Here is a 25,967-nt window from a genome sequence, read left to right as displayed (position 1 = left end):
TACATTGCATGGGTAATGGGTGCACCAAAATCTCAGAAATCACCACTAAAGAACTTATTCATGTAACCAAACACTGCCTGTTCCCCCAAAACCCACTGAAATAAATAAATTTAAAAAAAAAAGAGATAAAAAAGAGTAACAGCAAAGTAATGTCAAAAAATATGTTAAGTATCCTTAAAAATTGTATACTTTTTAAGAAAGGCATTTGTCCTCAAAAACAAAGTTCTGTTTTCAGAAATGAAAAGTTCATACAAAGATTTATGTATAAAGCTATTTAATGCATTGAACATAGAAATTAAAAGTAGAGGCAAATCAACTGATCATATACATCTATAACATCTATATCAGGTGGAACACAAGTAATTGTAGAAGAGGATGGAAAATTCTCGAAATATTTTTTTGAATAAATGCAGCATGAGATGGAATTGTGTAATCGGATTTGACAAATGCCTCTCAAAATGACTGAGAGGAAACTAACTACTAGTTATCTCTGGTTATTATGAATGAATTTAAAGTTTGTTATGTTTACCTGTCTTTTTTAAGTTCTCTACAATGAAAATACTATACAATGAGAGAAGGAATATAAGTGAGTAGTTGAGAATTAGCTCCTGATGCCAGTTCTGGCCCCATCACTTACTATTTAACCTGAGGCAAGTTATTGAGCCTCTCTGTGCCTCGGTTTCCTCATCTGTAAAATTGGGTAACAATAGTACAAACACTCAATAGGGTTTTTATGACAGTAAATGATTCAATCACATAAACCTTTAGGACAGTTTCAGCGACAGTGTAAGTGCTCAAAAGTGTTAACTATTCTTAATTTTTTAGAAATCACAAAAAAATTTTAAATTATGCAATCTGTCTCTTTCTCAAAGAACACTTTAGTAAACATGTATGCATAGAACTCCCCCTTCTCAATTTTAAGTTTTTTCCTTGGGATAAATTCTCAGAAATGAAATTCCTAAATCCTTCATAATTTTTGCTGAAATTCTTTCCAAAGCTGCTATAAGACATTTTCATGCCAAAAATATGTGACATCACCTGTTTTAGAAAACTCTTACTAAGTTATTATTTAAAAAATAGGTATGTGATGAAGGAAAATGGCTAATATTTTTAATTTAAATTTCTTTGATAATTTTTGAGATTAATAATTGTTATGCTTACTATTGCTAAACTTTCTTTTTTGTAAAATCATTCCTATCCTTAACTTACTTAATTATTGATATATTAGTGTTTTTCTCATTGACATGTATAAACTCCTCACATGGTAGAAATATTAAGCAACTTTCTGATATAGCAGCTCTGAAGATTTTTCTCATTTGTGGAATTATTACTATTTTTTGGTTTGATATAAAGAAATTTAAATATCTTATTGTCAAATCTATCCCACTTTTGCTTGGCAAATGTTGGGATTGATTTTAAATTTAACAACTTCAGCTGAGATTTTTGACATAGTTCTGTGTTATTACATTAGCCCTTAAAAGCTTTGCAGCGATCGCTATAGGGAATGACATTTTTTAATTTTGGAAGAGAACTTTTGCTCACTAAGGTGACTGGCCAGGAAGCATGAGTGAGCTTGGTTCATTAATCAGTCTGAAAGATTTCTAAAAATTCTGCGTCATCAGGCAGAATCTTCAAGGTGGTAGCTTACACCCTTATCCCTTTCAAAGTACAAAAACATAGGTTCCTCTCACTAATCACTAGGTAAATGTCCCCAGGGTAGGCAAACTATGACTGAGGCCACATTGACCTCTACCTTGTCAGATTAGGCTAGAAACCACGTGGCATACCTCCCTTTTAGTGGTTTGATCAAATGGTTAAGTCCCACAGCACGAAACTGTGGCATGTGATGTTTACATGATCCTAGGAAGAAAATGGACGAGCCGACTGTTTCAGGCAGAAACCTGTTGACAAGAGCTTAAGTAAGTCTCCATGAGGCCGGGCGCGGTGGCTCAAGCCTGTAATCCCAGCACTTTGGGAGGCCGAGACGGGTGGATCACGAGGTCAGGAGATCGAGACCATCCTGGCTAACACAGTGAAACCCCGTCTCTACTAAAAAATACAAAAAAAAATCTAGCCGGGCGAGGTGGTGGGCGCCTGTAGTCCCAGCTACTCAGGAGGCTGAGGCAGGAGAATGGCGTAAACCCAGGAGGCAGAGCTTGCAGTGAGCTGAGATCCGGCCACTGCACTCCCGCCCGGGCGACAGAGCGAGACTCCGTCTCAAAAAAAAAAAAAAAAAAGGTAAGTCTCCATGTACATCGAGTACTTTGGAGACACCAAAGGTGTAACTTTCAAGGGCAAAGACCTCAGGACAAAACAACTTGAAGAAGCCAGGAACTAAAGACGGGACATTTGGTTCAAAACTTGAAGTGGCTCCCCCACGCCCCAAGATTGCATGACAGGTCAGTTTGTGTTTTGATTCCTCAGTTTCTCCATGCTTCTTCCTCTTGTTGCCATGTCCTTCCAGAAACATCTTGAATTCTCAAAGCTTAGTGATAGTGAGTGTATGTTAGAAAGCCGTCCCTGCCAAAATAAAAGGTTATTTATAACAGCAAAAGGTCACTTAGTTCATCAGTATCTAAAGAAGTGGCCACTCGTCTGGACATTTTATTATAAATGAAGGCACTTTCCTTGAATGTTGACCCTCTGCCTTGCTTTGTAGTGGGCTACCTCAGCTATGTTACCTCTTGTCTTTCTTTCTTTCTTTTTTTTTTTTTTGAGATGGAGTCTCGCTCTGTCGCCCAGGCTGGAGTGCAGTGGCCGGATCTCGACCCACTGAAAGCTCCGCCTCCCGGGTTCACGCCATTCTCCTGCCTCAGCCTCCCCAGTAGCTGGGACTACAGGCGCCCGCCACCTCGCCCGGCTAATTTTTTGTATTTTTAGTGGAGACGGGGTTTCACCGTGTTAGCCAGGATGGTCTCCATCCCCTGACCTCGTGATCCGCCCACCTTGGCCTCCCAAAGTGCTGGGATTACAAGCGTGAGCCACCGTGCTCGGCTGTTACCTCTTTTCTAACTATTGTTCACTAAACTGTGCGAGCAAACTTAATCTCTTCTTAGGCATATTATACAATAATGACAACACATTACACAAAAATGGTCTAAAATATTTTTCTTTTTGTCTTCAAATATTCTCCCCTGATACACTCATGAATCTCTTTGACAGCACTATTGTGGGATAACGTTGACACTCAGGCCATCAGAAATGAATGGAAGCTGACAACATGCTTTAACCTAAATTGTAAAGACTGTTGTCTGGCTATTCAAGTCAAAAACAGAGTTTACATAACCACCTAGCATGGTTTCTGGTTATGTAAAATGTGACTGAGTATCTGAATCCTGGATCAAAAGCTTCCTCCACATGAATGGTTCAGTTAGGAGGGGGAAGAAAACCCAAGATTGAACTTTGCCAATGAAAGCATGGATCATTTCACATTTTGCTTTGTGAAAGAGCAGAAAGTAAAGACAAATGAGGAATATGCACGGGGCACATCAGAACACCAGGTCAGTGGAAAAAATAAGCCTGGAAAATGTGGGGGAGAGAAGCGAATGACTCAAAGGAAAGTCACGAGGACCTGGCAAGCTTTCAAGAGAAGTTGAATAACAGGAGAAGAGAGGTGCTTGACTTGGGGACGAACAACTCAAAAAAGCTCTACGTTTAGTTCCTCAAGGGTTTCTTGAGCATTTTCTAGGAGCTATGCATCTTGTAGGCCCAAAGTACTGGGCACGGGGGACATACAAAGAAATATGCGTTTTCATCCTTGACTTTGCAGAGCTACTGCAGGTTTGAAGCACAAAGCCTTCATGGGTGATAAATAAACATCAGCGGCGGGGGGGGTGTTCTGATTGAAAACTATAAATGCCCAACATGCAGGACAGTGAATACCTACACTATGGGCTATCAGGGATAGGAGAGATAGACGCTTACCTGGAGTCTGAGATGGGCATTGAAATAATGGGGGCAATTTGGGCAGAAAGAAGACACAATGTCTCAGGAGGGAGTGAGCCCAGGCATAGGTTTAGAGATGGGGACAAGCTTAGCAAGTGTGGGTGCACGGCCAGGAGACCTGCCTGGCAGGGATGAAGGCTGCGCATTGTGACCAGACTGAAGATCATGTGGGGTGATAGAATGAAGAGTATGGCCGTGAAACAATGTGTAGCAGAAACCAAAAAGTCACAGTTGTAGTGACACTAGATGTACCCTAAGGGTACAATGTCAAATGATGAAAATTGAGCTGAAAAGTAGCATAAAAACAGGTGCTTGTAGTTTTAAGAATCAGTAGACACCAATCATTAAAAAGTCAGGAAACAACAGGTGTGGAGAGGATGTGGAGAAATAGGAACACTTTTACACTGTTGGTGGGACTGTAAACTGGTTCAACCATTGTGGAAAACAGTATGGTGATTCCTCAAGGATCTAGAACCAGAAATACCATATGACCCAGCCATCCCATTACTGGGTATATACCCAAAGGATTATAAATCATGCTGCTATAAAGACACATGCACACTATGTTTATTGCAGCACTATTCACAATAGCAAAGACTTGGAATCAACCCAAATGTCCATCAGTGACAGACTGGATTAAGAAAATGCGGCACATATACACCATGGAATACTATGCAGCCATGAAAAAGAATGAGTTCGTGTCCTCTGCAGGGACATGGATGCAGCTGAAAACCATCATTCTCAGCAAACTATCTCAAGAACAGAAAACCAAACACCGCAAGTTCTCACTCATAGGTGGGAACTGAACAATGAGATCACTTGGACTCGGGAAGGGGAACATCACACACCGGGGCCTATTATGGGCGTGGGGGGAGGGGGGAGGGATGACATTGGGAGTTATACCTGATGTAAATGACGAGTTGATGGGTGCTGACGAGTTGGTGGGTGCAGCACACCAACATGGCACATGTATACATATGTAACAAACCTGCAAGTTGTGCACATGTACCCTAGAACTTAAAGTATAATAATAATAATAATAAAAGAATCAGTGGGCACCGAATGCATCATGTGATCAACAGCAAATCATTAACTTATTTGGGCCTCAATATTCTCACCTGTAAAATGGGGCTAGTAACTTCTGTCATACGGTTGTTCAATTAATAATACTGGGTTAATATATAAATGTGCTTATAAAATGTAATGCAAATATAAATTATTAGGGCAGGGCTGTGGTGAAATGTAAAAGTGTGGGCTTTGAAGTCAGATAACCCTAGGCAAAAATTCTTGCTCCTCCACTTACTTTTTGTCCTCAGGCAAATTATTTAACCCCCTGAAACCTCAGATTTATCCATTTAAAATTGAGGGTAATACTATAATATCTATTCGCAGAATGGTGGGTGATTAGAGGAAACATTTAGAAAGTGTCTAGCATAAAATGACTCCTTAGCAGAGGTAACTTTTGTTATAATTTAGCCCTTGCTAGAGGGAACCTGCCTACTTATTAAGAAAGATTAGTCCCCTGGCTTTGCATGAATGGAGGGAAATTGAACAGAGGTCGGATAAATTGTTTCAGATGGTGGAGTTTCAGTGGGGAGTGAGTCAGGTTAGTACGTGTCCCTAAAACAACTGGGTGAAGAGAGCTGAGGCCAGCTGGGGATGTCAGAGCACAGATGACTCTAGGGTCTCTATGTTGAAAGAGGGTGGGCTGGCAATTTAATTAGAAAAGGGAGTAAGCATTTGAGGACTTGTCTTGAAGTAGCTTTCATGTAGAAATCATGTTGACTTGACTTGGATGTATATTTATTTGGGGGGTGGCTTGGAAGGCTGACAAAGATGAAAATTCTGAATTCTCCAAGAGATATCCTGGGTCCTGACACCTTTCCAGAGTGGAAATGTACACATAATACATTTCAGTTATTGGGAATATGCTGTTTACCAGTATCAAAGTACAGTTAACCCTTGAAAAACACGAGTGTGAACTTGCGAGGGTCCACTGATGCATGGGTTTTCTTCTCCCTCTGCCACTCCCGAGACAGCAAGACCAACCCCTCCTCTGCCTCCTCCTCCTCAGCCTACTCAACGTGAAGATGACGAGGAAGGGGATCTACTTCCGCTTCATGAATAGTAAATACATTTTCTCTGATGATTTTTAAATCATTTTTTCCTTGAGTTTACTTTACTGTAAGAATACAGCATATAATACATATAATATATATAATATGTGTTAATCACCTATTTATGTTTTTGGTAAGGCTTTTAGTCAGCTGTCCTCTATTAGTTGTTAGGTTTTGGGGGAGTTATGTGTGGATTTTCAACTCTGTCAGGGGATTGGTCCCCCTAGTCTCCCCATTGTTCAAGGGTCAACTGTAATATGTGTATATGGTAACAATATCATGGTATCAGTGGTAACAATGTAAATGGTATCTAAGAGCTTGAGACTTCTAAGATCTCAATTCAGCAGCCTTCTGCTCCTTTGCTTCCTTTCTTTCTTTTTTTTTTTTTTTGGAGACAGGGTCTTGCTCTGTCATCCAGGCTGGAGTGCAGTGGAGGTGCAGTCTGTAACTCCTGGGCTCAAGTGATCCTCCTGCTTCAATCTCTCAAGTATCTGGGACCACAGATGTACCTCATCGTGCTCAGCTAATTTTTAAATTTTTTGTAGAGACAGAGTCTCACTATGTTGTCCAGGCTGGTCTCAAACTCCTAGCCTCAAGTGATCCGCCTGCCTTGGCCTTCCAAAGTGTTGGGATTACAGGCGTGAGTCACAGCGCTCAGCCTGCTCTGTTTGTTTATTCCTTCTTCCCTTAAGGTGATCAATTAAAATATTACTGGTTTCTGTTCTTTCCGCTGGTAGTTTTTTCAGACTCCTGCTAGTTAAATGTTAGATCTCATGAATGACTTTTCTAGTCTCCTATCTTATTTATCTTACTGTGTATATTCTGGGAGAGTTCCTCAACTTTATTTTAGAAACCTGACTTTTCTTTTTAATCTAAGCAATTATACTTTTAATTCTTCAAAATTTATTTCTTGTTCTCTGATTGTTCCTTTTTCATAGCTTCTTATCATTATTTTCTAGATGTAATAGTATCTTTGATCTCTCTTTATAAGAAATGGATTCTTTAAAAGTGTCTCTTCTGCTTTTGCAATTTTCTGTTTCCTCTGGGTTAGTTATTTTGCTGAGTTATCTTGATCTTTTGTTGTTGTTGTTGCTGTGTTCTTTTTCTAGAGCTGGTGGTCCTTGGTTGTATGTCTTCACCTAAGAAGAAAGCTTGGGGTGGTTGGTTTGGGTTTCATCCATCGCGTGGATGTGCAATGGCTTCTCATTGGGAAGCTGGCATACTTGGTTTGTGGGAAGGTCTTATTCAGGTATTGTATTAGTCTGTTCTCATACTACTATGAAGAAATACCCAAGACTGGGTAATGTATAAAGAAAAAGAGGTTTAATGGACTCACAGTTCACATGGCTGAGGAGGCTTCACAATGATTGTGGATGGTGAAGAAGGAGGAAAGGTCCATCTTACATGGTGGCAGGCAAGAGAGCATGTACAGGAGAACCGGCCTTTATAAAACCATCGGATCTCGTGAGACTTATTCAATATCATGAGTCAGTTACCTCCCACCAGCTCCCTCCCATGACATGTGGGGATTATGGGAGCTACAATTCAAGATGAGATTTGGGTGGGGACACAGCCAAACTGTATCAGGGATGTCAGAGTCAATCCCCCTAGTTAAGCATTAGCTTTCCTCAGATAATTTGTTCACTGGCTTTGCAGAAGTGTTGATATTTTACTCCAAAGAAAACTTGCTCTCTGAAAACAAGAGAGGGAAGAGGAGGATGAGGATGAGGATTTGGGCTGGTGCACGTGCACAATTTAGAGATACCCCACTAACCCCCTACCTCTCACTCCTGCCTGGGTAAAATCTGCTGGCTCTAGACCTAGAGCTCTCTTTAGGGCTTGAGGTTCTGCTGGGCAGACTCTATCCTAATCCTTTTCTCCTCCCTTAAGTGTAGTGGCTTCCTGAACCTCTTTCTTTTGTCTACCTATCCCTATCCATGTTCCATGTTCCATGTTCCAGAAATTTGTTGAAATTGGTTGAACTCTCTGTATTGGTGACTGTCCTATTCTCTTCATTTTTATGACAGATTCCTTTCTGTACCTCTATACTTTTATTCAGGGGTCTTTGGGAGGGACCCGAGGCAGATACATTTGCATGGTCTGCATTTGGAATGAGAGGCACTGCAGGAAATAGTTGATATCCACACTGCAGCCTGGCCAAGCAGGTGCACTATTTTTATTTCACAAATGAAGACACAAAAGAATCAGCATGATTAAGTAACTTATCCCAACCTTACAGAGCTAACAAATGGCTAGGCTGATATTCAAACTGATTATGACACTTTAAAATACTCTTATTTCTCTCCCAAAGGGCAGATTTGCAGTGATCACTTCCTCAAAATGTGTAAGTAAGAGTTACTCTTTCATTGCAATCATTGAAAGACAGGGTGGGCTTTGAGAGAGAGCACAGATCGGGGGCTATGTGGGTGGTTGTGGCTCCTGCATGCTTCTTTTCAGGCAGAGACCTAAGTTCTAGTCCTCTGGACTAGACATTCTGCTAAAGCACAGCCTTTGGCACATTTTCGGTTTTGTTTCTTTATCTAGAAAGCAAAAAGTTTTGATAATATAGTTGTTAATGTTTCTTTGACATGGAACATTCTAGAATTCTCTTGAGTGTTGCTGCAGGTTTTTAGAATTTCCTAATGGTTGGTTTCCAAGAGAAACAGAGTACTCTCCCTTTCTTCTATGCCAAAGCCAAGATAGAGCAGAGAGAAAGGTATAGCAATGAAGATAAAGCTCCATTCCTTGGCAGTCAAAGGCATTTGTGAGGTAGCTACAGGTGCAAATTGCTCTATGCCTTAGGCTCCCACCCCTTCTTAGATAGGGGCAGTGCTGGATTTCCCAGGGAGCTAATGAAACCTAAACATGAGGGCTTCTCTCTCATATGGGACACTTCCAATATTTTATTTTAAATTCTGTATTCTGAAAGAGGGACCCCAGATGGTATAAACTTCAGGCCGTACAAAGCCAGGATCCTCCCACAGTTGGCAGGAGGGTGGTGTGTCAGTGATGGAGAGAGAGTATCAGCTTCCTTTGGGTGTGGGGTCTGAGAAAGCACAGCACAAAAGGAAATGGGAAACTGACAATCATCTACTGAGTGTGATGCCAAGTCAAAAAATTCAGACGCAACATCCAGTTCAGTCTTGATTTATCTCCATGGCCCGATGTTCTATTACTCGGGCTAACTTCACTTCCATTTCTACAGGCCCAGTTTGTGCTGAAGCCCAGGAGGCTATCTACACCAGGGGAGAACTGGGAGGTGCTCCTAAGAAGCTTCTTTCTTCTTTATTTTTGGGAAACATGCTTACAGCTGAGGACCAGGCAGAATAGTTTAAGTTGGAAATGTAAAGTGGCAATTCTCTGCATTTAGTTGATCCTGGCCCTGTGGGAGTAGCTTAGCTGAAATGTGGTAGAATATTTTCTCTTGGTAGATTACAAGTTTCAAAAATATCTTCCATGCATCAGAATTTTCTAAATGCATCCCTGCTTACAGTGAGGTGGAGGGAACAAATTTCACTCAGGAAATTCTGGTCATTTGAAAAAGAAACTCTTAGGGGACTTGCTAGAAAATTGGAAAAGGGGAAAGGTAGATCAAAGTATATATTAGAGTCTGCAAAATTATCAGGTTCCAGGCCCATGATGTAGTGTGATAACAACCAAGGAAAATATGGAAGTAAGGGCAGTAGGCTTGGTATTAAGCCATGCTGAGCAAAAATTGTTTTTCTCAACATTTCCTTAAGTAAACCACCTATGCTAAAGTCAAGTATTAAGATTTTAGCACAATGGTCCAGGGGTATTTTTACGTAGTTCTTGAGGCTTTAATAGTTGTGCAAATCATTCCCTACCATGTGAGAGTCTCTGGCACTGCCAATATCTTGGTTAGAAATCTTTTGATTACAGGTGAGAGGAAAATAAACCCAAATCAGCATATGCAATCACGTAATTGGAGAGTGCGGGGCAGCATACTACGATGGATTTCGCAGCTCAAACAATGTCATTAGGAGGGGATTCTCTTTTCCTCATCTCATGGTTTTTTCCATGTGTGGGTATTGGTAGTGGCTGGATGGCTCCAGCAGCTCTATCTCAAGTTTATTCACTGAGGTACCAAGTTTAGGAGATACCACTGAAGCAATCATATTGGAGAGCATATCAGTTAGGATTCTGCTTGATGAAAATCATAGAAAACCCAAGTCAAACTAGACTTGGCAGAAACAGTGTGTTGGTTCACATAACTGGAAGCCTATGGAAGCTCTGATTTGGGATAGAGTCTGCTTTAAACCTCTAACAACATCCACGAGATTTCTGTCTTGTCTGTGCTTTCTGTAGGTGCCAGCTGCCTTCACCCAGTGACTCCTTTCATGGGTCAAGAAGGCTGAAGCAACGGACACCCCTCTGCCTCTTGTCCTCCCACTACCAAGTCCAAGAGAAGAGTGGTAACTTTTCTTTGGCGGGGTTCATGTTATCCTTGAAGAAATCATCTTGCCAGGCAGATGGCTGATCCGGACTAAAGTAAGACTATCATGGTCTATTGGTTGGAACTGGGACAACACCATCCAAACTTCTCAACTGAAAACTCGGCTCTGTAACCAGAAGGAACAGGTGTGGATAGTGGGCAGCAAACCACAAATGCCTGCTATTAAACAAATGCCCATGACAAGAGTTGTGTTTTGTTAGTGATCAGAACATTAGCAGAGGAAACAAGGTAAAGAGAAGTTGTATTTATCATGGTTCTGCAGAGAAACAGAACCAATAGGATATGCTCTATAGATCTATCTGTCTATCTATCTATCTATCCATCCATCCATCACATGAGGTTTACAAGGAATTGGCTTATGCAATTATGGAGACTGAGAAGTCCCACGATCTGCTGTCTGCAATCTGGGGATGCAGAAAAGCTGGCAGTATTAATATCATTCCAGTCCAAGTCCAAAGGCTGAGAACCAGGAGTGCTGATGGTGTAAGTCCCAGACCAAGGGCAGGAAAAGACCAATGTCCTAGCTGAAGTAATCTAGCAGAGACAGAGAATTCCTCCTTTGTTTGCCTCTTTGCTCTGTTCAGGCCCTGATGGGTTGAATGAAACCCATCCACCATGGGAAGGACAATCTACTTTACTCAGTCAACCCATTCAAGTGCTAACCTCTCCCAGAAACACCAACACAGACACATCCACAATAATGTTTAACCAGACTCTGAGCATCCCGTGGTCCAGTCACGCTAACACCTGAAATTAACCATCCCAGAATGTGTCCTGGGATTAGTTTCAATAGTGATGGCACCAGGTTGAAGAGGCCAAAGAAGAGACCCAGACCCAACAAATGAGACATGGAGTTTGATTAGCAAGAAACTTACAGACAAGGTGGTCCAGTGGCAGCTGTCTAGACAGGAGAACCACCTTACCTACAGTCCAGTGGTGGTGGGCTAGACAGAACTGCCTTACCTACAGTCCCGTGGCAGTGATTGTACAGGAAAATGGCCTTACGTATACTCCAGTGACAGTGACTATAGAGATCTGCCTTACCTACAGTCCAGTGGTGGTGACTGTACAGAAAAACCACCTTGCCTACAGTCCAGTGGTGGTGACTGTACAGAAAAACCACCTTGCCTACAGTCCAGTGGTGGTGACTGTACAGAAAAACCACCTTGCCTACAGTACAGTGGTGGCAGACTATACAGGAGAACCACCTACAGTACACTGGTGGTGACTGTACAGGACAACTGCCTTACCTACAGTACAGTTGTGGTGACAGTACAGGAGAACTACCTTACCTACAGTCCAGTGGTGGTGACTGTACAGGAGAACCACTTTACCTACAGTCCAGTGATGGTGACTATACAGGAGAACCACTTTACCTACAGTCCATTGGTGGTGACTGTAAGGAGAACCACCTTACCTACAGTCCATTGGTGGTGACTGTAAGGAGAACCACTTTACCTACAGTCCAGTGATGGTGACTGTACATGAAAACCACTTTACCTACAGTCCATTGGTGGTGACTGTAAGGAGAACCAGCTTACCTACAGTCCATTGGTGGTGACTGTACAGGAAAACTGCCTTATCTACAGTACAGTTGTGGTGACTGTATCGGAGAACTGCCTTACCTACAGTACAGTTGTGGTGACTGTACAGGAGAACCACCTTACCTACAATACAGTTGTGACCATATGGGAGAACTGCCTTACCTACAGTCCAGTTGTGGTGACTGCACGGGAGAACTGCCTTACCTACAATCCAGTGGAGGTGACTGTACAGGAGAACCACCTTACCTACAGTCCAGTAGCAGCAGCCTAGGCAGCATCACAACTGTTTGCAAAGAATATGTGGTTTATACAGCATTTTTCACTCAGCACCCTCCCTCTAACAACCACCTGGCAACCTTCATTTAACCCAAAACAAAGGGCTTCCATCCCCTGTATACCCATGTTTTATGGGATGGGATGGCCCCGGGCCTTAGATGTTCCTCATAGATAAGGAATGAAACTCTGCGTTGGCCACTCCCTAATTCCTTAGCTTGGAACTCCGAACACACATTCAACTGCAGGGCCATGCAGGGTCATTATTAGGGTATGCTTCAGTTAACTTATCACTGTCAGGTGTGTCTACCATACAGAAGGGTGAGAGAACAAAGAAAGAAAATGCGCATTTATGAAGTGCCTACTGTATCACCTAAGAATGTCAGGCATTCTTAGATCCTCCCAACAACTTCAGTTACAGATGGAATAAAGTATCCTGTCCAAAAACACATAGCCAGAGGGATGGAGGCAGCTTTCAAAAGCAGGATCGCCTCCTTCAAAGCCCATCAGGGAAGCTCTGCTGAAGTAAGAACACAAAAGCCTGGATTTGAATTACACAATCAGAGCAGTGTCATATGTATAGCTATATCACCACCCCAGTGGTTCTCAAAGTGTGCCTTTCAGAGCGTAGGCAAGGTCCTTCTTTTTTCAGTCGTATCTGTATGAAGCCAAGTTTTCTTCAGCTATTTCAGCCAAAACAACACATTGCAGAGGCAGAGGCCGATAGGAAAATCCAGCTGTCTTCTATTAAGCAAGGTATTTCGTAAAGACGTCATATAAAATTTGCAAACAATGTAAAATAATGACTGCAAATTTTCTTTGGTTTTGGAAAATAGTTATTTTTTAAAATAAAATGTATGTCATTTGTGTTAATATGTAATGTATTCACTATAGTTATTTTGGGTTATTTAATGGATGAAAAAATTTTAAAACTTCTCCTTTAATTTCTAATATGATAAATATCAATAGGTATAATTTCCATAAACAAAAGCTCTTTGGGGGTTCTCTATACATGTTAAAGAGATGCTGAGGTCAAAAGATTTGAGGAGTGCTGCATATAAAGGTGGCAGGTCTCAAAATATAATCCTCAGGTGGAAGTTTTCAGGTATCTGACCTTAACATTGCATTTTCTTGCATGGACTTTGCTTTTCAAACAGTTGGACTTTTGTCTTTTAAAAATGACTGAGTCTCTTTTCTAAGGTAAAAAATACCCTGGAAAACTAGAACATGAATTTTTTTCATTGAATTTTTTTTACATGAATATTTTTTCATGACTTTTTGCCGGGCGCAGTGGCTCAAGCCTGTAATCCCAGCACTTAGGGAGCCTGAGGCGGGAGGATAACGAGGTCAGGAGATCAAGACCATCCTGGCTAACACGGTGAAATCCCGTCTCTACTAAAAATATAAAAAATTAGCTGGGCGTGGTGGCGGGCGCCTAGTTCCAGCTACTTGGGAGGCTGAGGCAGGAGAATGGCGTGAACCTGGGAGGCGGAGCTTGCAATGAGCCCAGATGGCGCCATTTCACTCCAGCCTGGGAGACAGAGCAAGACTCCGTCTCAAAAAAAAAAAAAAAAAAAAAAAATTAGTTTTAAGTTCAAGGGTATGTGTGCAGGTTATTTATTTATTTATTTATTTATTATTTTTATTTTTTTATTTTTTTATTTTTTTGAGACGGAGTCTCGCTCTGTCGCCCAGGCTGGAGTGCAGTGGCCGGATCTCAGCTCACGGCAAGCTCCGCCTCCCGGGTATACGCCATTCTCCTGCCTCAACCTCCTGAGTAGCTGGGACTACAGGCGCCCACCACCTCGCCCGGCTAGTTTTTTGTATTTTTTAGTAGAGACGGGGTTTCACAGTGTTAGCCAGGATGGTCTCGATCTCCTGACCTCGTGATCCGCCCGTCTCGGCTTCCCAAAGTGCTGAGATTACAGGCTTGAGCCACCGCGCCCGGCCGAGTGTGCAGGTTTTTTATATGGTAAACTGTATCATGGGGGTTTGTTGCACAGATTATTTCACCATCTGGATATTAAGCTGAGTACCCACTAGCTATTTTTTCTGATCCTCTCCCTCCTGCTACCCTCCACTCTCCCCCCTCTGATAGGCTCCAGTGTGGTGGTCTCCTCTGTGTGTCCATGTGTTCTCATCATTCAGCTCCCACTTGTAAGTGAGAACATGTAGTATTTGGTTTTCTGTTCCTGCATTTGTTTGCTAAGAATAATGACCTCCAGCTCCATCCATGTTCCTGCAAAAGACATGATCTCCTCCTTTTTTATGGCTGCATAGTATTCCACGGTATATATGTACCACATGTTCTTTATCCAGTCTACCACTGAAGGGCATTTAGGTTAAAATCAAATTAGATGCCCGAGCATGAATTCTTGATAGCTCTTTATCATCCGCTGTGTTGAAAGCACTTTCCCACCTAAGCTTACTTTAAAAATAAAAGGCAGAATGCTTGATGAACACTTTGGGAATGGAGTCACTGAGACATGGGGTCAGCAGAGTGGGTCAATAACATCATGTGCCCCAGTGGAACAGCATGATCTTAGCAGGAAGGGTTACGTGGAATGCACTTTTTCAGTGAAAAGGGGCCAAGGAAGAGTTAGTGTCCATAATGAAACTAATGACTGTGATGCAGCATGTTTTCCATTTTTATTTAATTTTTCATCTCACTTTGTTTTACTCAACCTTTGCCAGAAGGGGTCAAAAGGGAGAAAGCAAGCATGCAGAAAGAATATGAAACTGAAGACCAGGAAATCCACAAGTTAGATAATAGTTTCTTTTCTTTTTTTTCTTTCTTTCTTTTTTTTTTTTTTTTTAAGATGGAGTCTTGCACTGTCACCCAGGTTGGAGTGCAATGGCATGATCTTGGCTCATTGCAACCTCTGCCTTCCTGGTTCAAGCAATTCTCCTGCCTCAGCCTCCTGAGTAGTTGGGATTACAGGTGCCCACCACCACGCTTGGCTAATTTTTGTATTTTTAGTAGAGATGGGATTTTGCCACGTTGGTCAGGCTGGTCTTGAACTCCTGACTTCAGGTGATCCACCTGCCTTGGCCTCTCAAAGTGCTGGGATTACAAGTGTAAGCCATCATGCCTGGCCCTTTTCTTTCTTTTTTCTTTTTTTTTTTGAGATGGAGTCTTGCTCTGTTGCCCAGGCTGGAGTGCAGTGGTATGATCTTGGTTCACTGCAACCTCTGCCTCCTAGTTTCAAGTGATTCTCCTGGCTCAGCCTCCCGAGTAGCTGGGATTATTGGCATGCGCCACCACGTCTGGCTAATTTTTGTATTTTTAGTAGAGATGGGGTTTCTCCATGTTGGCCAGGCTGGTCTTGATCTCAGGTGATCTGTCCGCCTCGGCCTCCCAAAGTGCTGGGATTACAGACGTGAGCCACCGCGTCTGGCCTAGTTTCTTGAATAATCAAGAATTGTGGGTATTTCTAGATCTGGAAGACTGGAGGACACTTTACTGTTTTATGAAAGCTCTAATGGTAGAGGCTCTTTTAAGATTTTTTAACAATTGGGAGTATTATTTTCCAGCTTAGTAAGTTAAAATTATTAAGTTAAGTTTAGCCTTCAAAGCAAATTCCAGATTGTTTGATTTGTCATGCAAACTGCTGGATGTTTTATCATATAAAAAACAGAACTGTTTATTGGTTTTTGGACTAAGTTAAGCCCATTTCACATTTTTGTGAAAAGGCAAAAGTTCATTTTATTTTTGCAAATCACATGTACAAGTTTTTCTGAATAAAAAGTCCGAATTTAAGAACGTAGGAAGCAGAGGCTCACTGGATTTTGCTGCTTAGGAAGCTTAAATAGATGTGGCTGTGAGCTGATCTCTACACCCTGGACATCTTGACAGCCAGGTTTTTCCAATTGAAATTGAGGCATCGTGGTTGGGGCTTTTAGATAGAGTAGGATAGAGTAGCCTGAGGGATTTAGGAAAGAACTGACTGAATCCTGGAGGAAGTAGAGGGACTTGAAACCTGCAAAAGAACACACAGTGTGATAGAAATGGGGTATATTTTAGGGACAATCTGGGCTCAGTGGAAAGAAGTCGAGGCAATAACTAACTATATTGCATCTCCAAAACTGTTCTTACAATTTAGTAACCATTTGGAATTGAATTTAATTTTACTTTTTACTATCACTGGTTTTAAGGTCTCTATGAGGTATACTGTGAGAAACAAAATATAAATGCTATGGTCCTGGCCTTTAAGAAATCTACAATCCAGAAAAATACCAAGAAACATCTCCAAATGTTCACTATCTAGGATAGTGTGATAATACTAAATTAAAGGCACTGTGTGCTTTGGGATTGCATAAAAAGGAGAGATTTATATCCATTAGGAGATTTGGGGAAGTTTTGATAGTGTAGGTAATATTTAAATTGGATTTTATTAAGGATGAGGTTTCAAATGGAGAAAATGGATGGAAGGGCATTTCCGACGAGTGATTGATTAAACAGTGTCAGTGGGTATAGTGTTTGGGGCACAGTTTGGACAATTGTAGGGTGTCTGACCTAACCCTGGCCTCAGTTAAGGATGACCAGTCCACTCACGATAATGGATGGACCAAGGCAGACATGTGGCCCCTACTGGCCAGGCTGGTTGGACCAGAGAGGGGCAGCTGATCCAAAAGCAGCCAACCCATGGCTGGCCTGGGTCCTGACCTGTTTTGCACAAATAGGGAAGAACTGGGTTGGTTGGAGTCTCATTCCTGAAAAATTGCATCCTGAAATGAAGAAAATCGACAGTTAGGTTTGCAAAGTGAAGCTCAGAGGATGTGTGCACTGGGAGAAATGAGGTAGAGAAGGGCATTATGAGGAAGAGGTGTATGAAGATGAAGTTATTACAAATCAGACACTACGTATTAGGAAAAAGTGTATATAATAAACAGTGGGGAAGCCAGAGGATAACTGTTATTATGTGTGCTGGTCTGAGTAAATCCAACGAGACCCCAACTAAGCCGTCTTATATGATTGGAACAGAGGAAAAATGATGGGTGTGTAGAGTGGTGGCAATGTAGGTTGGTGCCACTTTGTGAAGGTTAAGGCATTCTATACACATCTTGAGTGCTTTTGTCTGTTTCTTAGCCAGGCATTTTTAATTAAGTGATGCATAAGGCCAGGTGCGGTGGCTTATGTCTGTAATCCCAGCACTTTGGGAGGCCAAGGTGCACAAATCACCTGAAGTCGGGAGTTTGAGACCAGCCTGACCAACATGGAGAACCCCCCCGCCCCCCCACCGTCTCTACTAAAAAAAATACAAAATCTATCTAGGCGTGGTGGCGCATGCCTGTAATCTCAGCTACTTGGGAGGCTGAGGCAGGAGAATTGCTTGAACCTGGGAGGCAGAGGTTGCCGTTAGCAGAGATCATGTCATTGCACTTCAGCCTGGGCAACAAGAGCAAAACTCCCCCTCAAAAAAAAAAAAAAAAAAAAGAAAAAAAGGGATGCATAAGACAGTCTCCGTTCTCAAGGAATTTATAACACAGAATCGGTTGGAGATAATATTGCCACACAAATAGCTATCACTGAAGACTGACAGATAAAATACTAATCTACCAAAGAAGTATGGCTCCTGTGGTGGAGGGGAGGGGCTGTCTAGGAAGACTTCATGGAGGAGATGGCGATGCTAAGGACTTTAAACGTCATTTTGATTCCATGAAGAAGTTTTGAGCAGGAAAATAATGACTGTATATATGTTAGAGAAAGGTGACTCTGGTCTAAGGATAATTGGATGAAAAGGAGGCTGTAATAAAGGAGACTGGTTTCAATGGTTGGGAGGATAATTCAGTAGGAGGGAGACATAGTTGTTTCATCTCACGGTTGTGAGAACCCAACCCTGGCCTGTTCTAATGGAAAGCATCTGGCTTACTGAGATGTTTTCAGCTCTGGGCTCAAATAAGTAAAGGAGAACTCAGTAGACCGAGGAGGCAAAACAGCAAAATTGGCCTTACTGAGACAGTATGAGCTGTTACCTATGTAATGTTTTTAGAAGTTGTATGGATGCTGGAAAAACTTGCTGCCTGTAACTATCAGCTTCGTTAATTTACCATAGGTGCCTAAAATCCCCTCATTGGGGATCTCTTCCTTTGTGGTTAAGCCTTGTTCTCTTCTGGGAGTGGTGGTGATGTTGGGGACGGGGGTAGGAGGGATGTTTATTCCGAAGAGGTTAAATTAGTGTAATACTCTATTTGTCAAGACTCTTGGTTGCAAGTAACAGAAAACCCAGCTCAAAGAGGCTTAATCAGACACCTGGATCATTGGAACCAGGTATTGGAGCCATGTCAGGAGGACACATCTCCCCATCTCTTGAATCTATTTTTTGCTCTGCTCACTTCATTTAGGCAGTCTTGTCCCCAAATGGTAGCAAGATGGTTCTCTCAGCAGCACCAGTAGAAGGAGAGCAGTGTTTTTCTTGTGGCCTTTGGAGATGTTCCAGAGGGAACTGCTTACTTGGTTGACTTTGTTTACATGCCCGTTCCTAAACGGTCACTGTGGCCAACAGATGGAGCACACGGCTTGGGTGCTCAGTCATGGGTCCACCCTGGATTCTGAAGGTGGAGTCAGTTCCACCTCAACCGCAGGCAGAGTGAGGATGGGATAGTTCCCCAGAGAAAGCAGGCTGCTACCAGAGAAAAGAAGGTTTATAGAGCAGGTAAAGAACAGATTCTACCGCAGCTGTTAATGTTTATGGGCAAATGTGCCTATTGGATTGCCCGTCTAGGACAGTAAAAACTAAAGGCCCAGAAAGCGGTGGGAGGGGCAGAGGGGAGCTGGAGTCCCAGGAAGGAGAGGTTGGAGCTGCCAAAGACACTAGACACAACTTTGCCTCTGACAGGTCAAAGCCTAGGTGGGTCCCTGAGAGTTACTATTACCATCATGGGAAAAGAACACCTTTAAGAGTCCACAGGTAGAATTGAAAATGACTAAGCGAATGGAGAACTTTTACAGAATGTATCAGCTGCTCAATGAACCAAGACAATGTTCTGAATTGAAATGTTTTTCTTGATTTTCTTGGGTTTTGGCATCTGTTATATGTATGACTTGCGTTTTTCTTGCTGCAGGTGTGATTTTATATTTAAAAGGATAATTTTATCCTTGAAGTTTATTTATTTATTGTTTGTTTTATTGTATGTTGTTACTTTGTGAAAATCAAGGGAATTTTTTTTTTCCTTAAGGCATTGTTTCCTTATTTCAACATCTTTTTTTGTTTGTTTTTGGTTTGCCTGCAGTTTTGGTGAAAAGAATGTAACATGGTAGGATTTGGTGTGCTTTAATGTTGTTTATGCTTGCCTATGATGAATGCCACTCATACCAATTCCCTCATAAAGGCAAGTCACCAGAGAACCCTCCCCCATCCCAAACCCATGCCTGTGGTTGGAGTCCCCCGGGAGCTTACAGTGGCTGAGCTGGGAGCGGGGTGAGCCTGCACATACCTTGTAGCGAGTCACATCCAGAAATCTTGCTATTCTTTTCTCAGCTGAAGAAAAATGTTTCATTAAGCTTTGGCTTCCAATTTCGTCCACAAACTTTGGAAGCTGACAGTTGGGTTTTAAAGACTAATTATTTTCCCCTAAGCAGTGTGTCATCAGTTTCCCTGGCTGCCTGCAGATGAACCTTGGCCTCTGGCCAGGCTTCTTCCTAGGGTAACTGCCTTCTACCTAAAGATCAGGCTCTTGGCTCTAGCTCCACAATTCTCAGTTTCAGAGTTGCTCTGACTTCTGAAGCCAATAACCATTTATTGAGGTCAGCACTGTCTAAGACAGCAGCCACAATCCACTTGTGGCTATTGAACATTTGAAATGTGCTTAGTCCAAGCTGAGGTGTGCTCCAAGTGTAAAATACACATCAGATTTTAAAGACTTGGTATGTTATAAATTGAATTGTGTCCCCCCACCTCACAAAATCCATGTGTTGAAGCCCTAACCCCTAATGGGAGGTTTGAAGGAAGAAAGCAATTAAGCCTAAAGGAGTTTATAAGGGTGGGGTCCTCATAGGAATAGTGCCTTTATAAGAAAAGACACAGAGAGCTCTCTGTCTGCTATGTGAGCACACTGCAAGAAGGCGGCTGTCTGCAAGTCAGGAAGAGAGCCCTCACAAGAACCTAACTCTAGTAGTACCTAAATCTGGGACTTTCAGCCTCCAGAGTTTGAGAGAATAAATTTCTGTTGTTTGTGCTACTCAATCTATACCATTTTTATTTTGGCAGGTGTAGCAAACTAATATATAGTATGAATAAATAATGTAAAATATCTGGTTAATATTTTTGTGTTGATGATATATTAAAATAATAAAATACATTATTACAATTAATTTTACCTTTTTTATTTCACTTTTTAAAAAGTGGCTATGAGAAAATTTTATATTATACATGTGTCTTCCATTACAGGACACTGGTAACCTAGAGCCATGGGTTATTATTAAATTGTCTTTAATTGTCCTATCAGATTATTGTTTAATCTTTGTTCATGAGGGATCTCTAAACTTCTCTTTGGTTTATGTAATTTTCTATTTCTTTTCTCTTTAAGAGAGAGAAGATTAAAATAAAACAAAATAAGAAAGAACAAACACATAGAAACCAAAAGAACACAAGCGACATAAACCCTGTTATATTTCGTGGTGTTAATATTTTTTGATTAAAAGGATTTATCTCCTTTTGATCTCTTTTCTGCCTTATTTCTTCCATATTGAAGCCAACATTGGAACAAATTTTAACATTCATAGTATAAAATGACAAATCCTATGAGAAAAACAAATCTGAAGGGAGTTGGGGGAGTTTCTGCATTCTCAGCGCTGAGTCTTTCGTGGGGGATGGGATGGTTATGGTTAGGAAACAAGGCAGAGAATCTTCTGTTTTCTTTTCAATAGGCCATGGCTGAACTCAGCTTTGGGGAGGGTTACCTATTAAGGCTTCTCTGGCTAGAAGTAGGGAAGGTTCTGCCAAGCTCTGTTGGGTGCATCCTTAGCCACACGAAATGGGCCTCTGAATAGGCCCAGAAAATTGCTCATGTCACCTGTAGTGGGGGGAACATCTTGCCAACAGCAGAGCAAAGTGTAAAGTATCCTGGGTTAATGTATATGCTTTGGGCAGGTCTACCTTTAGTAAGAAAGCTTCTGGTACCAAGTTTTGCTACTGGAATTTACGGTCTTCACAAGTAAAGGCATTTCTGTTTATTCTGAAGTCCAATTTGTTTAGTGTATTTCCTGCTTTTCTTTAGTTTTATCATTGGCAACAAATATTGCCAGTTGTTTACCTTGACCTGACAGATTTATTTGGTTGACTTTTTGAAAAATGTCTGCCAAGTAACCAAATCAGAATAACCATGATCTGCTGTCAGTTATTCTTCCAAGTACCAATGATGTTCCATGAATAGTGACTAATGTGACTTGCAACTCAAATGATCCCAGAAGTCAAGCATTATTCTTTGTCATGCAGCTGACGTACTTTAGGTCTGATTCACATTTCTTCAAATATAATACAGTATTTTTAAAATGTATATGCAAGTGTTCAGATTTAGTCAGTTCATTTTTACTGCTGCATCAGGGCCATTAGTAAGTAAAAAACCCCCTCCCACCTCGCCCCAACCCACCTGTGGCTGGTAGTGAAGAATACAATGACTGCTAGTTTAATTTAGTACCATTCCTTGATTTGTGCTGAGTGGCCAGTAGTTTTACCCGTTGCTTTTGTACCATGAATGCAAATGTCAACACAGAACAAAATGCAAATAGTATCTTTATTTTATTATGAAAATAGTTTTGAACTCCAAGACCCCCGAAGGGTCCTCAGGGACTCCTTGGGGGCTGAAATTAACTCATTGAAAAGTATTTTTCCAAAGTGTATTACAAATGGAGGGTAATTCTCCTTCTAAAAATTAAAATTCATATTAAGATAATTCATTGTTGGAAATGCTGAAGCAGACTCCAGAACACCTGGGTGGGAATGTCGTCTAGGGAATGCCCACATCTCTCAGAAGACGGAACTCAACAATCGTTACAGTGTCCTTCAGTTTGACGATTTTTGTGCTGTGTGGTGACAACTATTTCCCAAGGCTGGTTCAGCATAATGGGTCAGTTTCCTTCCTAGTTTTGATAGGAAGGTGGAGATTACTCTTTAGAATCCCTGAATGACTGTAAGTTCTTCTCTATTCATGAGAAATCTAATAGGTCCTGCAGCCTCAAAATCTGAATTAGCTTGGATGGTTTAGATCAGCTGTACTTACTTTGAGGCTGCTAATAGACTCGTTGGCTATTTATAGTTACAGGTGAAGTAGGGGATTCAACTTGGCACAATTGCTTAATTGGGTTTGGAGCATGGGCTTTGTAAAGACTGAGAAGAGATGCGAAGGCTGTGGTTTCCATTCTTCCACACAAGACAGCATTTGTTTTGTCACACATTTGTTTGAATTAAAAATATTAATTGACAACATTGCTCTGAGAAATTGTTTGATATCTCAGTAGAAATCCTAACACATTTTGGAAAGTACTCACCTACATCATATTTTAAAGTAAAGAAGTAAATAGGCAAAATGGAAATTATTTCCATATCGGCATGATACTACACATTGAATTTGTACATTGCCCTGCATGTACAAGGAAATGAAGAGTCTAGAATTCAGTCTCAAGAGACATATCTATCTATCTTTTGACAGGATTGTCTTGGCAATGCGGGCTCTTTTTTGGTTCCATATGAACTTTAAAGCAGTTTTTTCCAATTCTGTGAAGAAAGTCATTGGTAGCTTAATGGGGATGGCATTGAATCTATAAATTACCTTGGGCAGTATGGCCATTTTCATGATCTTGATTCTTCCTATCTATGAGCATGGTATGTTCTTCCCTTTGTTTGTGCCCTCTTTTATTTCACTGAGCAGTGGTTTGTAGTTCTCCTTGAAGAAGTCCTTTACATCTCTTATAAGTTGGATTCCTAGGTATTTTATTCTCTTTGAAGCAATTGTGAATGGAAGTTCATTCATGATTTGGCTCGCTGTTTGTCTGTTACTGGTGTATAAGAATGCTTGTGATTTTTGCACATTAATTTTGTATCCTGAGACTTTGCTGAAGTTGCTTATCAGCTTAAGGAGATTTTGGGCAGAGATGATGGGGTTTTCTAAATATACAGTCATTTCATCTGCAAACAGGGACAATTTGACTTCTTCTTTTCCTAACTGAATACCCTTAATTTCTTTCTCTTGCCTGATTGCCCTAGCCAGAACTTCCAACACTATGTTGAATAGGAGTGGTGAGAGAGGGCATCCCTGTCTTGTGCCAGTTTTCAAAGGGAATGCTTCCAGTTTTTGCCCATTCAATATGATATTGGCTGTGGGTTTGTCATAAATAGCTCTTATTATTTTGAGATACGTCCCATCAATACCTAATTTATTGAGAGTTTTTAGCATGAAGGGCTGCTGAATTTTGTCAAAGGCCTTTTCTGCATCTATTGAGATAATCGTGTGGTTTTTGTCTTTGGTTCTGTTTTTTTTTTTTTTTTTTTGAGACGGAGTCTTGCTCTGTCACCCAGGCTGGAGTGCAGTGGCTGGATCTCAGCTCACTGCAAGCTCCGCCTCCCGGGTTTACGCCATTCTCCTGCCTCAGCCTCCCAAGTAGCTGGGACTACAGGTGCCCGCCACCACGCCTGGCTAGTTTTTTGTATTTTTTTAGTAGAGACGGGGTTTCACCGTGTTAGCCAGGATGGTCTCGATCTCCTGACCTCATGATCCACCCATCTCGGCCTCCCAAAGTGCTGGGATTACAGGCTTGAGCCACCGCGCCCAGCCTTTTGGTTCTGTTTATATGCTGGATTACATGTATTGATTTGCGTATGTTGAACCAGCCTTGTATCCCAGGGATGAAGCCCACTTGATCATGGTGGATAAGCTTTTTGATGTGCTGCTGGATTCCGTTTGCCAGTATTTTATTGAGGATTTTTGCATCGACGTTCATCAGGGATATTGGTCTAAAATTCTCTTTTTTTGTTGTGTCTCTGACAGGTTTTGGTATCAGGATGATGTTGGCCTCATAAAAAGAGTTAGGGAGGATTCCCTCTTTTTCTATTGGTTGGAATAGTTTCAGAAGGAATGGTACCAACTCCTCTTTGTACCTCTGGTAGAATTCGGCTGTGAATCCGTCTGGTCCTGGACTTTTTTTGGTTGGTAGGATATTAATTATTGTCTCAATTTCAGAGACTGCTATTGGTCTATTCAGGGATTCCACTTATTCTGGGTTTAGTCTTGGGAGAGTGTAAGTGTCCAGGAAATTATCCATTTCTTCTAGGTTTTCTAGTTTATTTGCATAGAGGTGTTTATAGTATTCTCTGATGGTAGTTTGTATTTCTGTGGGGTCAGTGGTGATATCCCCTTTGTCTTTTGTTATTGCGTCTGTTTGATTCTTCTCTCTTTCTTGTTTATTAGTCTTGCTAGCAGTCTATCAATTTTGTTGATCTTTTCAAAAAACCAGCTCAAAATTCATTGATTTTTTGGAGGGTTTTTTGTCTCTATCTCCTTCAGTTCTGCTCTGATCTTAGTTATTTCTTGCCTTCTGCTAGCTTTTGAATGTGTTTGCTCTTGCTTCTCTAGTTCTTTTAGTTGTGATGTTAGGGTGTCAATTTTAGATCTTTCCTGCTTTCTCTTGTGGGCATTTAGTGCTATAAATTTCTCTCTACACACTGCTTTAAATGTGTCCCAGAGATTCTGGTATGTTGTATCTTTGTTCTCATTGGTTTCAAAGAACATCTTTATTTCTGCCTTCATTTCGTTATGTACCCAGTAGTCATTCAGGAGCAGGTTGTTCAGTTTCCATGTAGTTGGGCGGTTTTGATTGATTTTCTTAGTCCTGAGTTCTAATTTGATTGCACTGTGGTCTGAGAGACAATTTGTTATAATTTCTGTTGTTCTACATTTGCTGAGGAGTGCTTTACTTCCAACTATGTGGTCAATTTTGGAATAAGTGTGATGTGGTGCTGAGAAGAATATTCTGTTGATTTGGGGTGGAGAGTTCTGTAGATGTCTATTAGGTCTGCTTGGTGCAGTGTTGAGTTCAATTCCTGGATATCCTTGTTAACTTTCTGTTTCGTTGATCTGTCTAATGTTGACAGTGGGTTGTTGAAGTCTCCCATTATTATTGTATGGGAGTCTAAGTCTCTTTGTAAGTCTCTAAGGACCTGCTTTATGAATCTGGGTGCTCCTGTATTGAGTGCATATATATTTAGGATAGTTAGCTCTTCCTGTTGAATTGATCCCTTTACCATTATGTGATGGCCTTCTTTGTCTCTTTTGATCTTTGATGGTTTAAAGTCTGTTTTATCAGAGACTAGGATTGCAATCCCTGCTTTTTTGTGTTCTCCATTTGCTTGGTAGATCTTTCTCCATCCCTTTATTTTGAGCCTATGTGTGTCTCTGCATGTGAGATGGGTCTCCTGAATACAGCACACTGATGGGTCTTGACTCTTTATCCAATTTGTCAGTCTGTGTCTTTTAATTGGATCATTTAGTCCATTTACATTTAAGGTTAATATTGTTATGTGTGAACTTGACCCTGTCATTGTGATATTAGCAGGTTATTTTGCTCGTTAGTTGATGCAGTGTTTTCCTAGCATTGATGGTCTTTACATTTTGGCATGT

General features: G+C 41.3%; 1 protein-coding gene across 1 annotated transcript in view; it reads left to right on the top strand.

The window, feature by feature from the left end:
• Positions 1–1,586: 1,586 nt before the first annotated feature.
• Positions 1,587–25,967, top strand: part of OFCC1 (orofacial cleft 1 candidate 1) — a 517,189-nt gene continuing 492,808 nt past the window's right edge. Inside the window, exons 1-2 of the mRNA XM_033219478.1 lie at positions 1,587–1,919; positions 2,239–2,399. The gene's annotated coding sequence lies outside the window, so the exon portion shown is untranslated. The remainder of the gene's footprint in view (positions 1,920–2,238; positions 2,400–25,967) is intronic.

The sequence above is a fragment of the Trachypithecus francoisi genome, unplaced genomic scaffold (assembly GCF_009764315.1).
Source record: "Trachypithecus francoisi isolate TF-2019V2 unplaced genomic scaffold, Tfra_2.0 Lachesis_group10, whole genome shotgun sequence".
In the NCBI taxonomy this organism is placed as follows: domain Eukaryota; kingdom Metazoa; phylum Chordata; class Mammalia; order Primates; family Cercopithecidae; genus Trachypithecus; species Trachypithecus francoisi.
The sequence above is the reverse complement of the archived record's forward strand: the minus strand, read 5'-3'. Positions and strand labels throughout refer to the sequence as shown.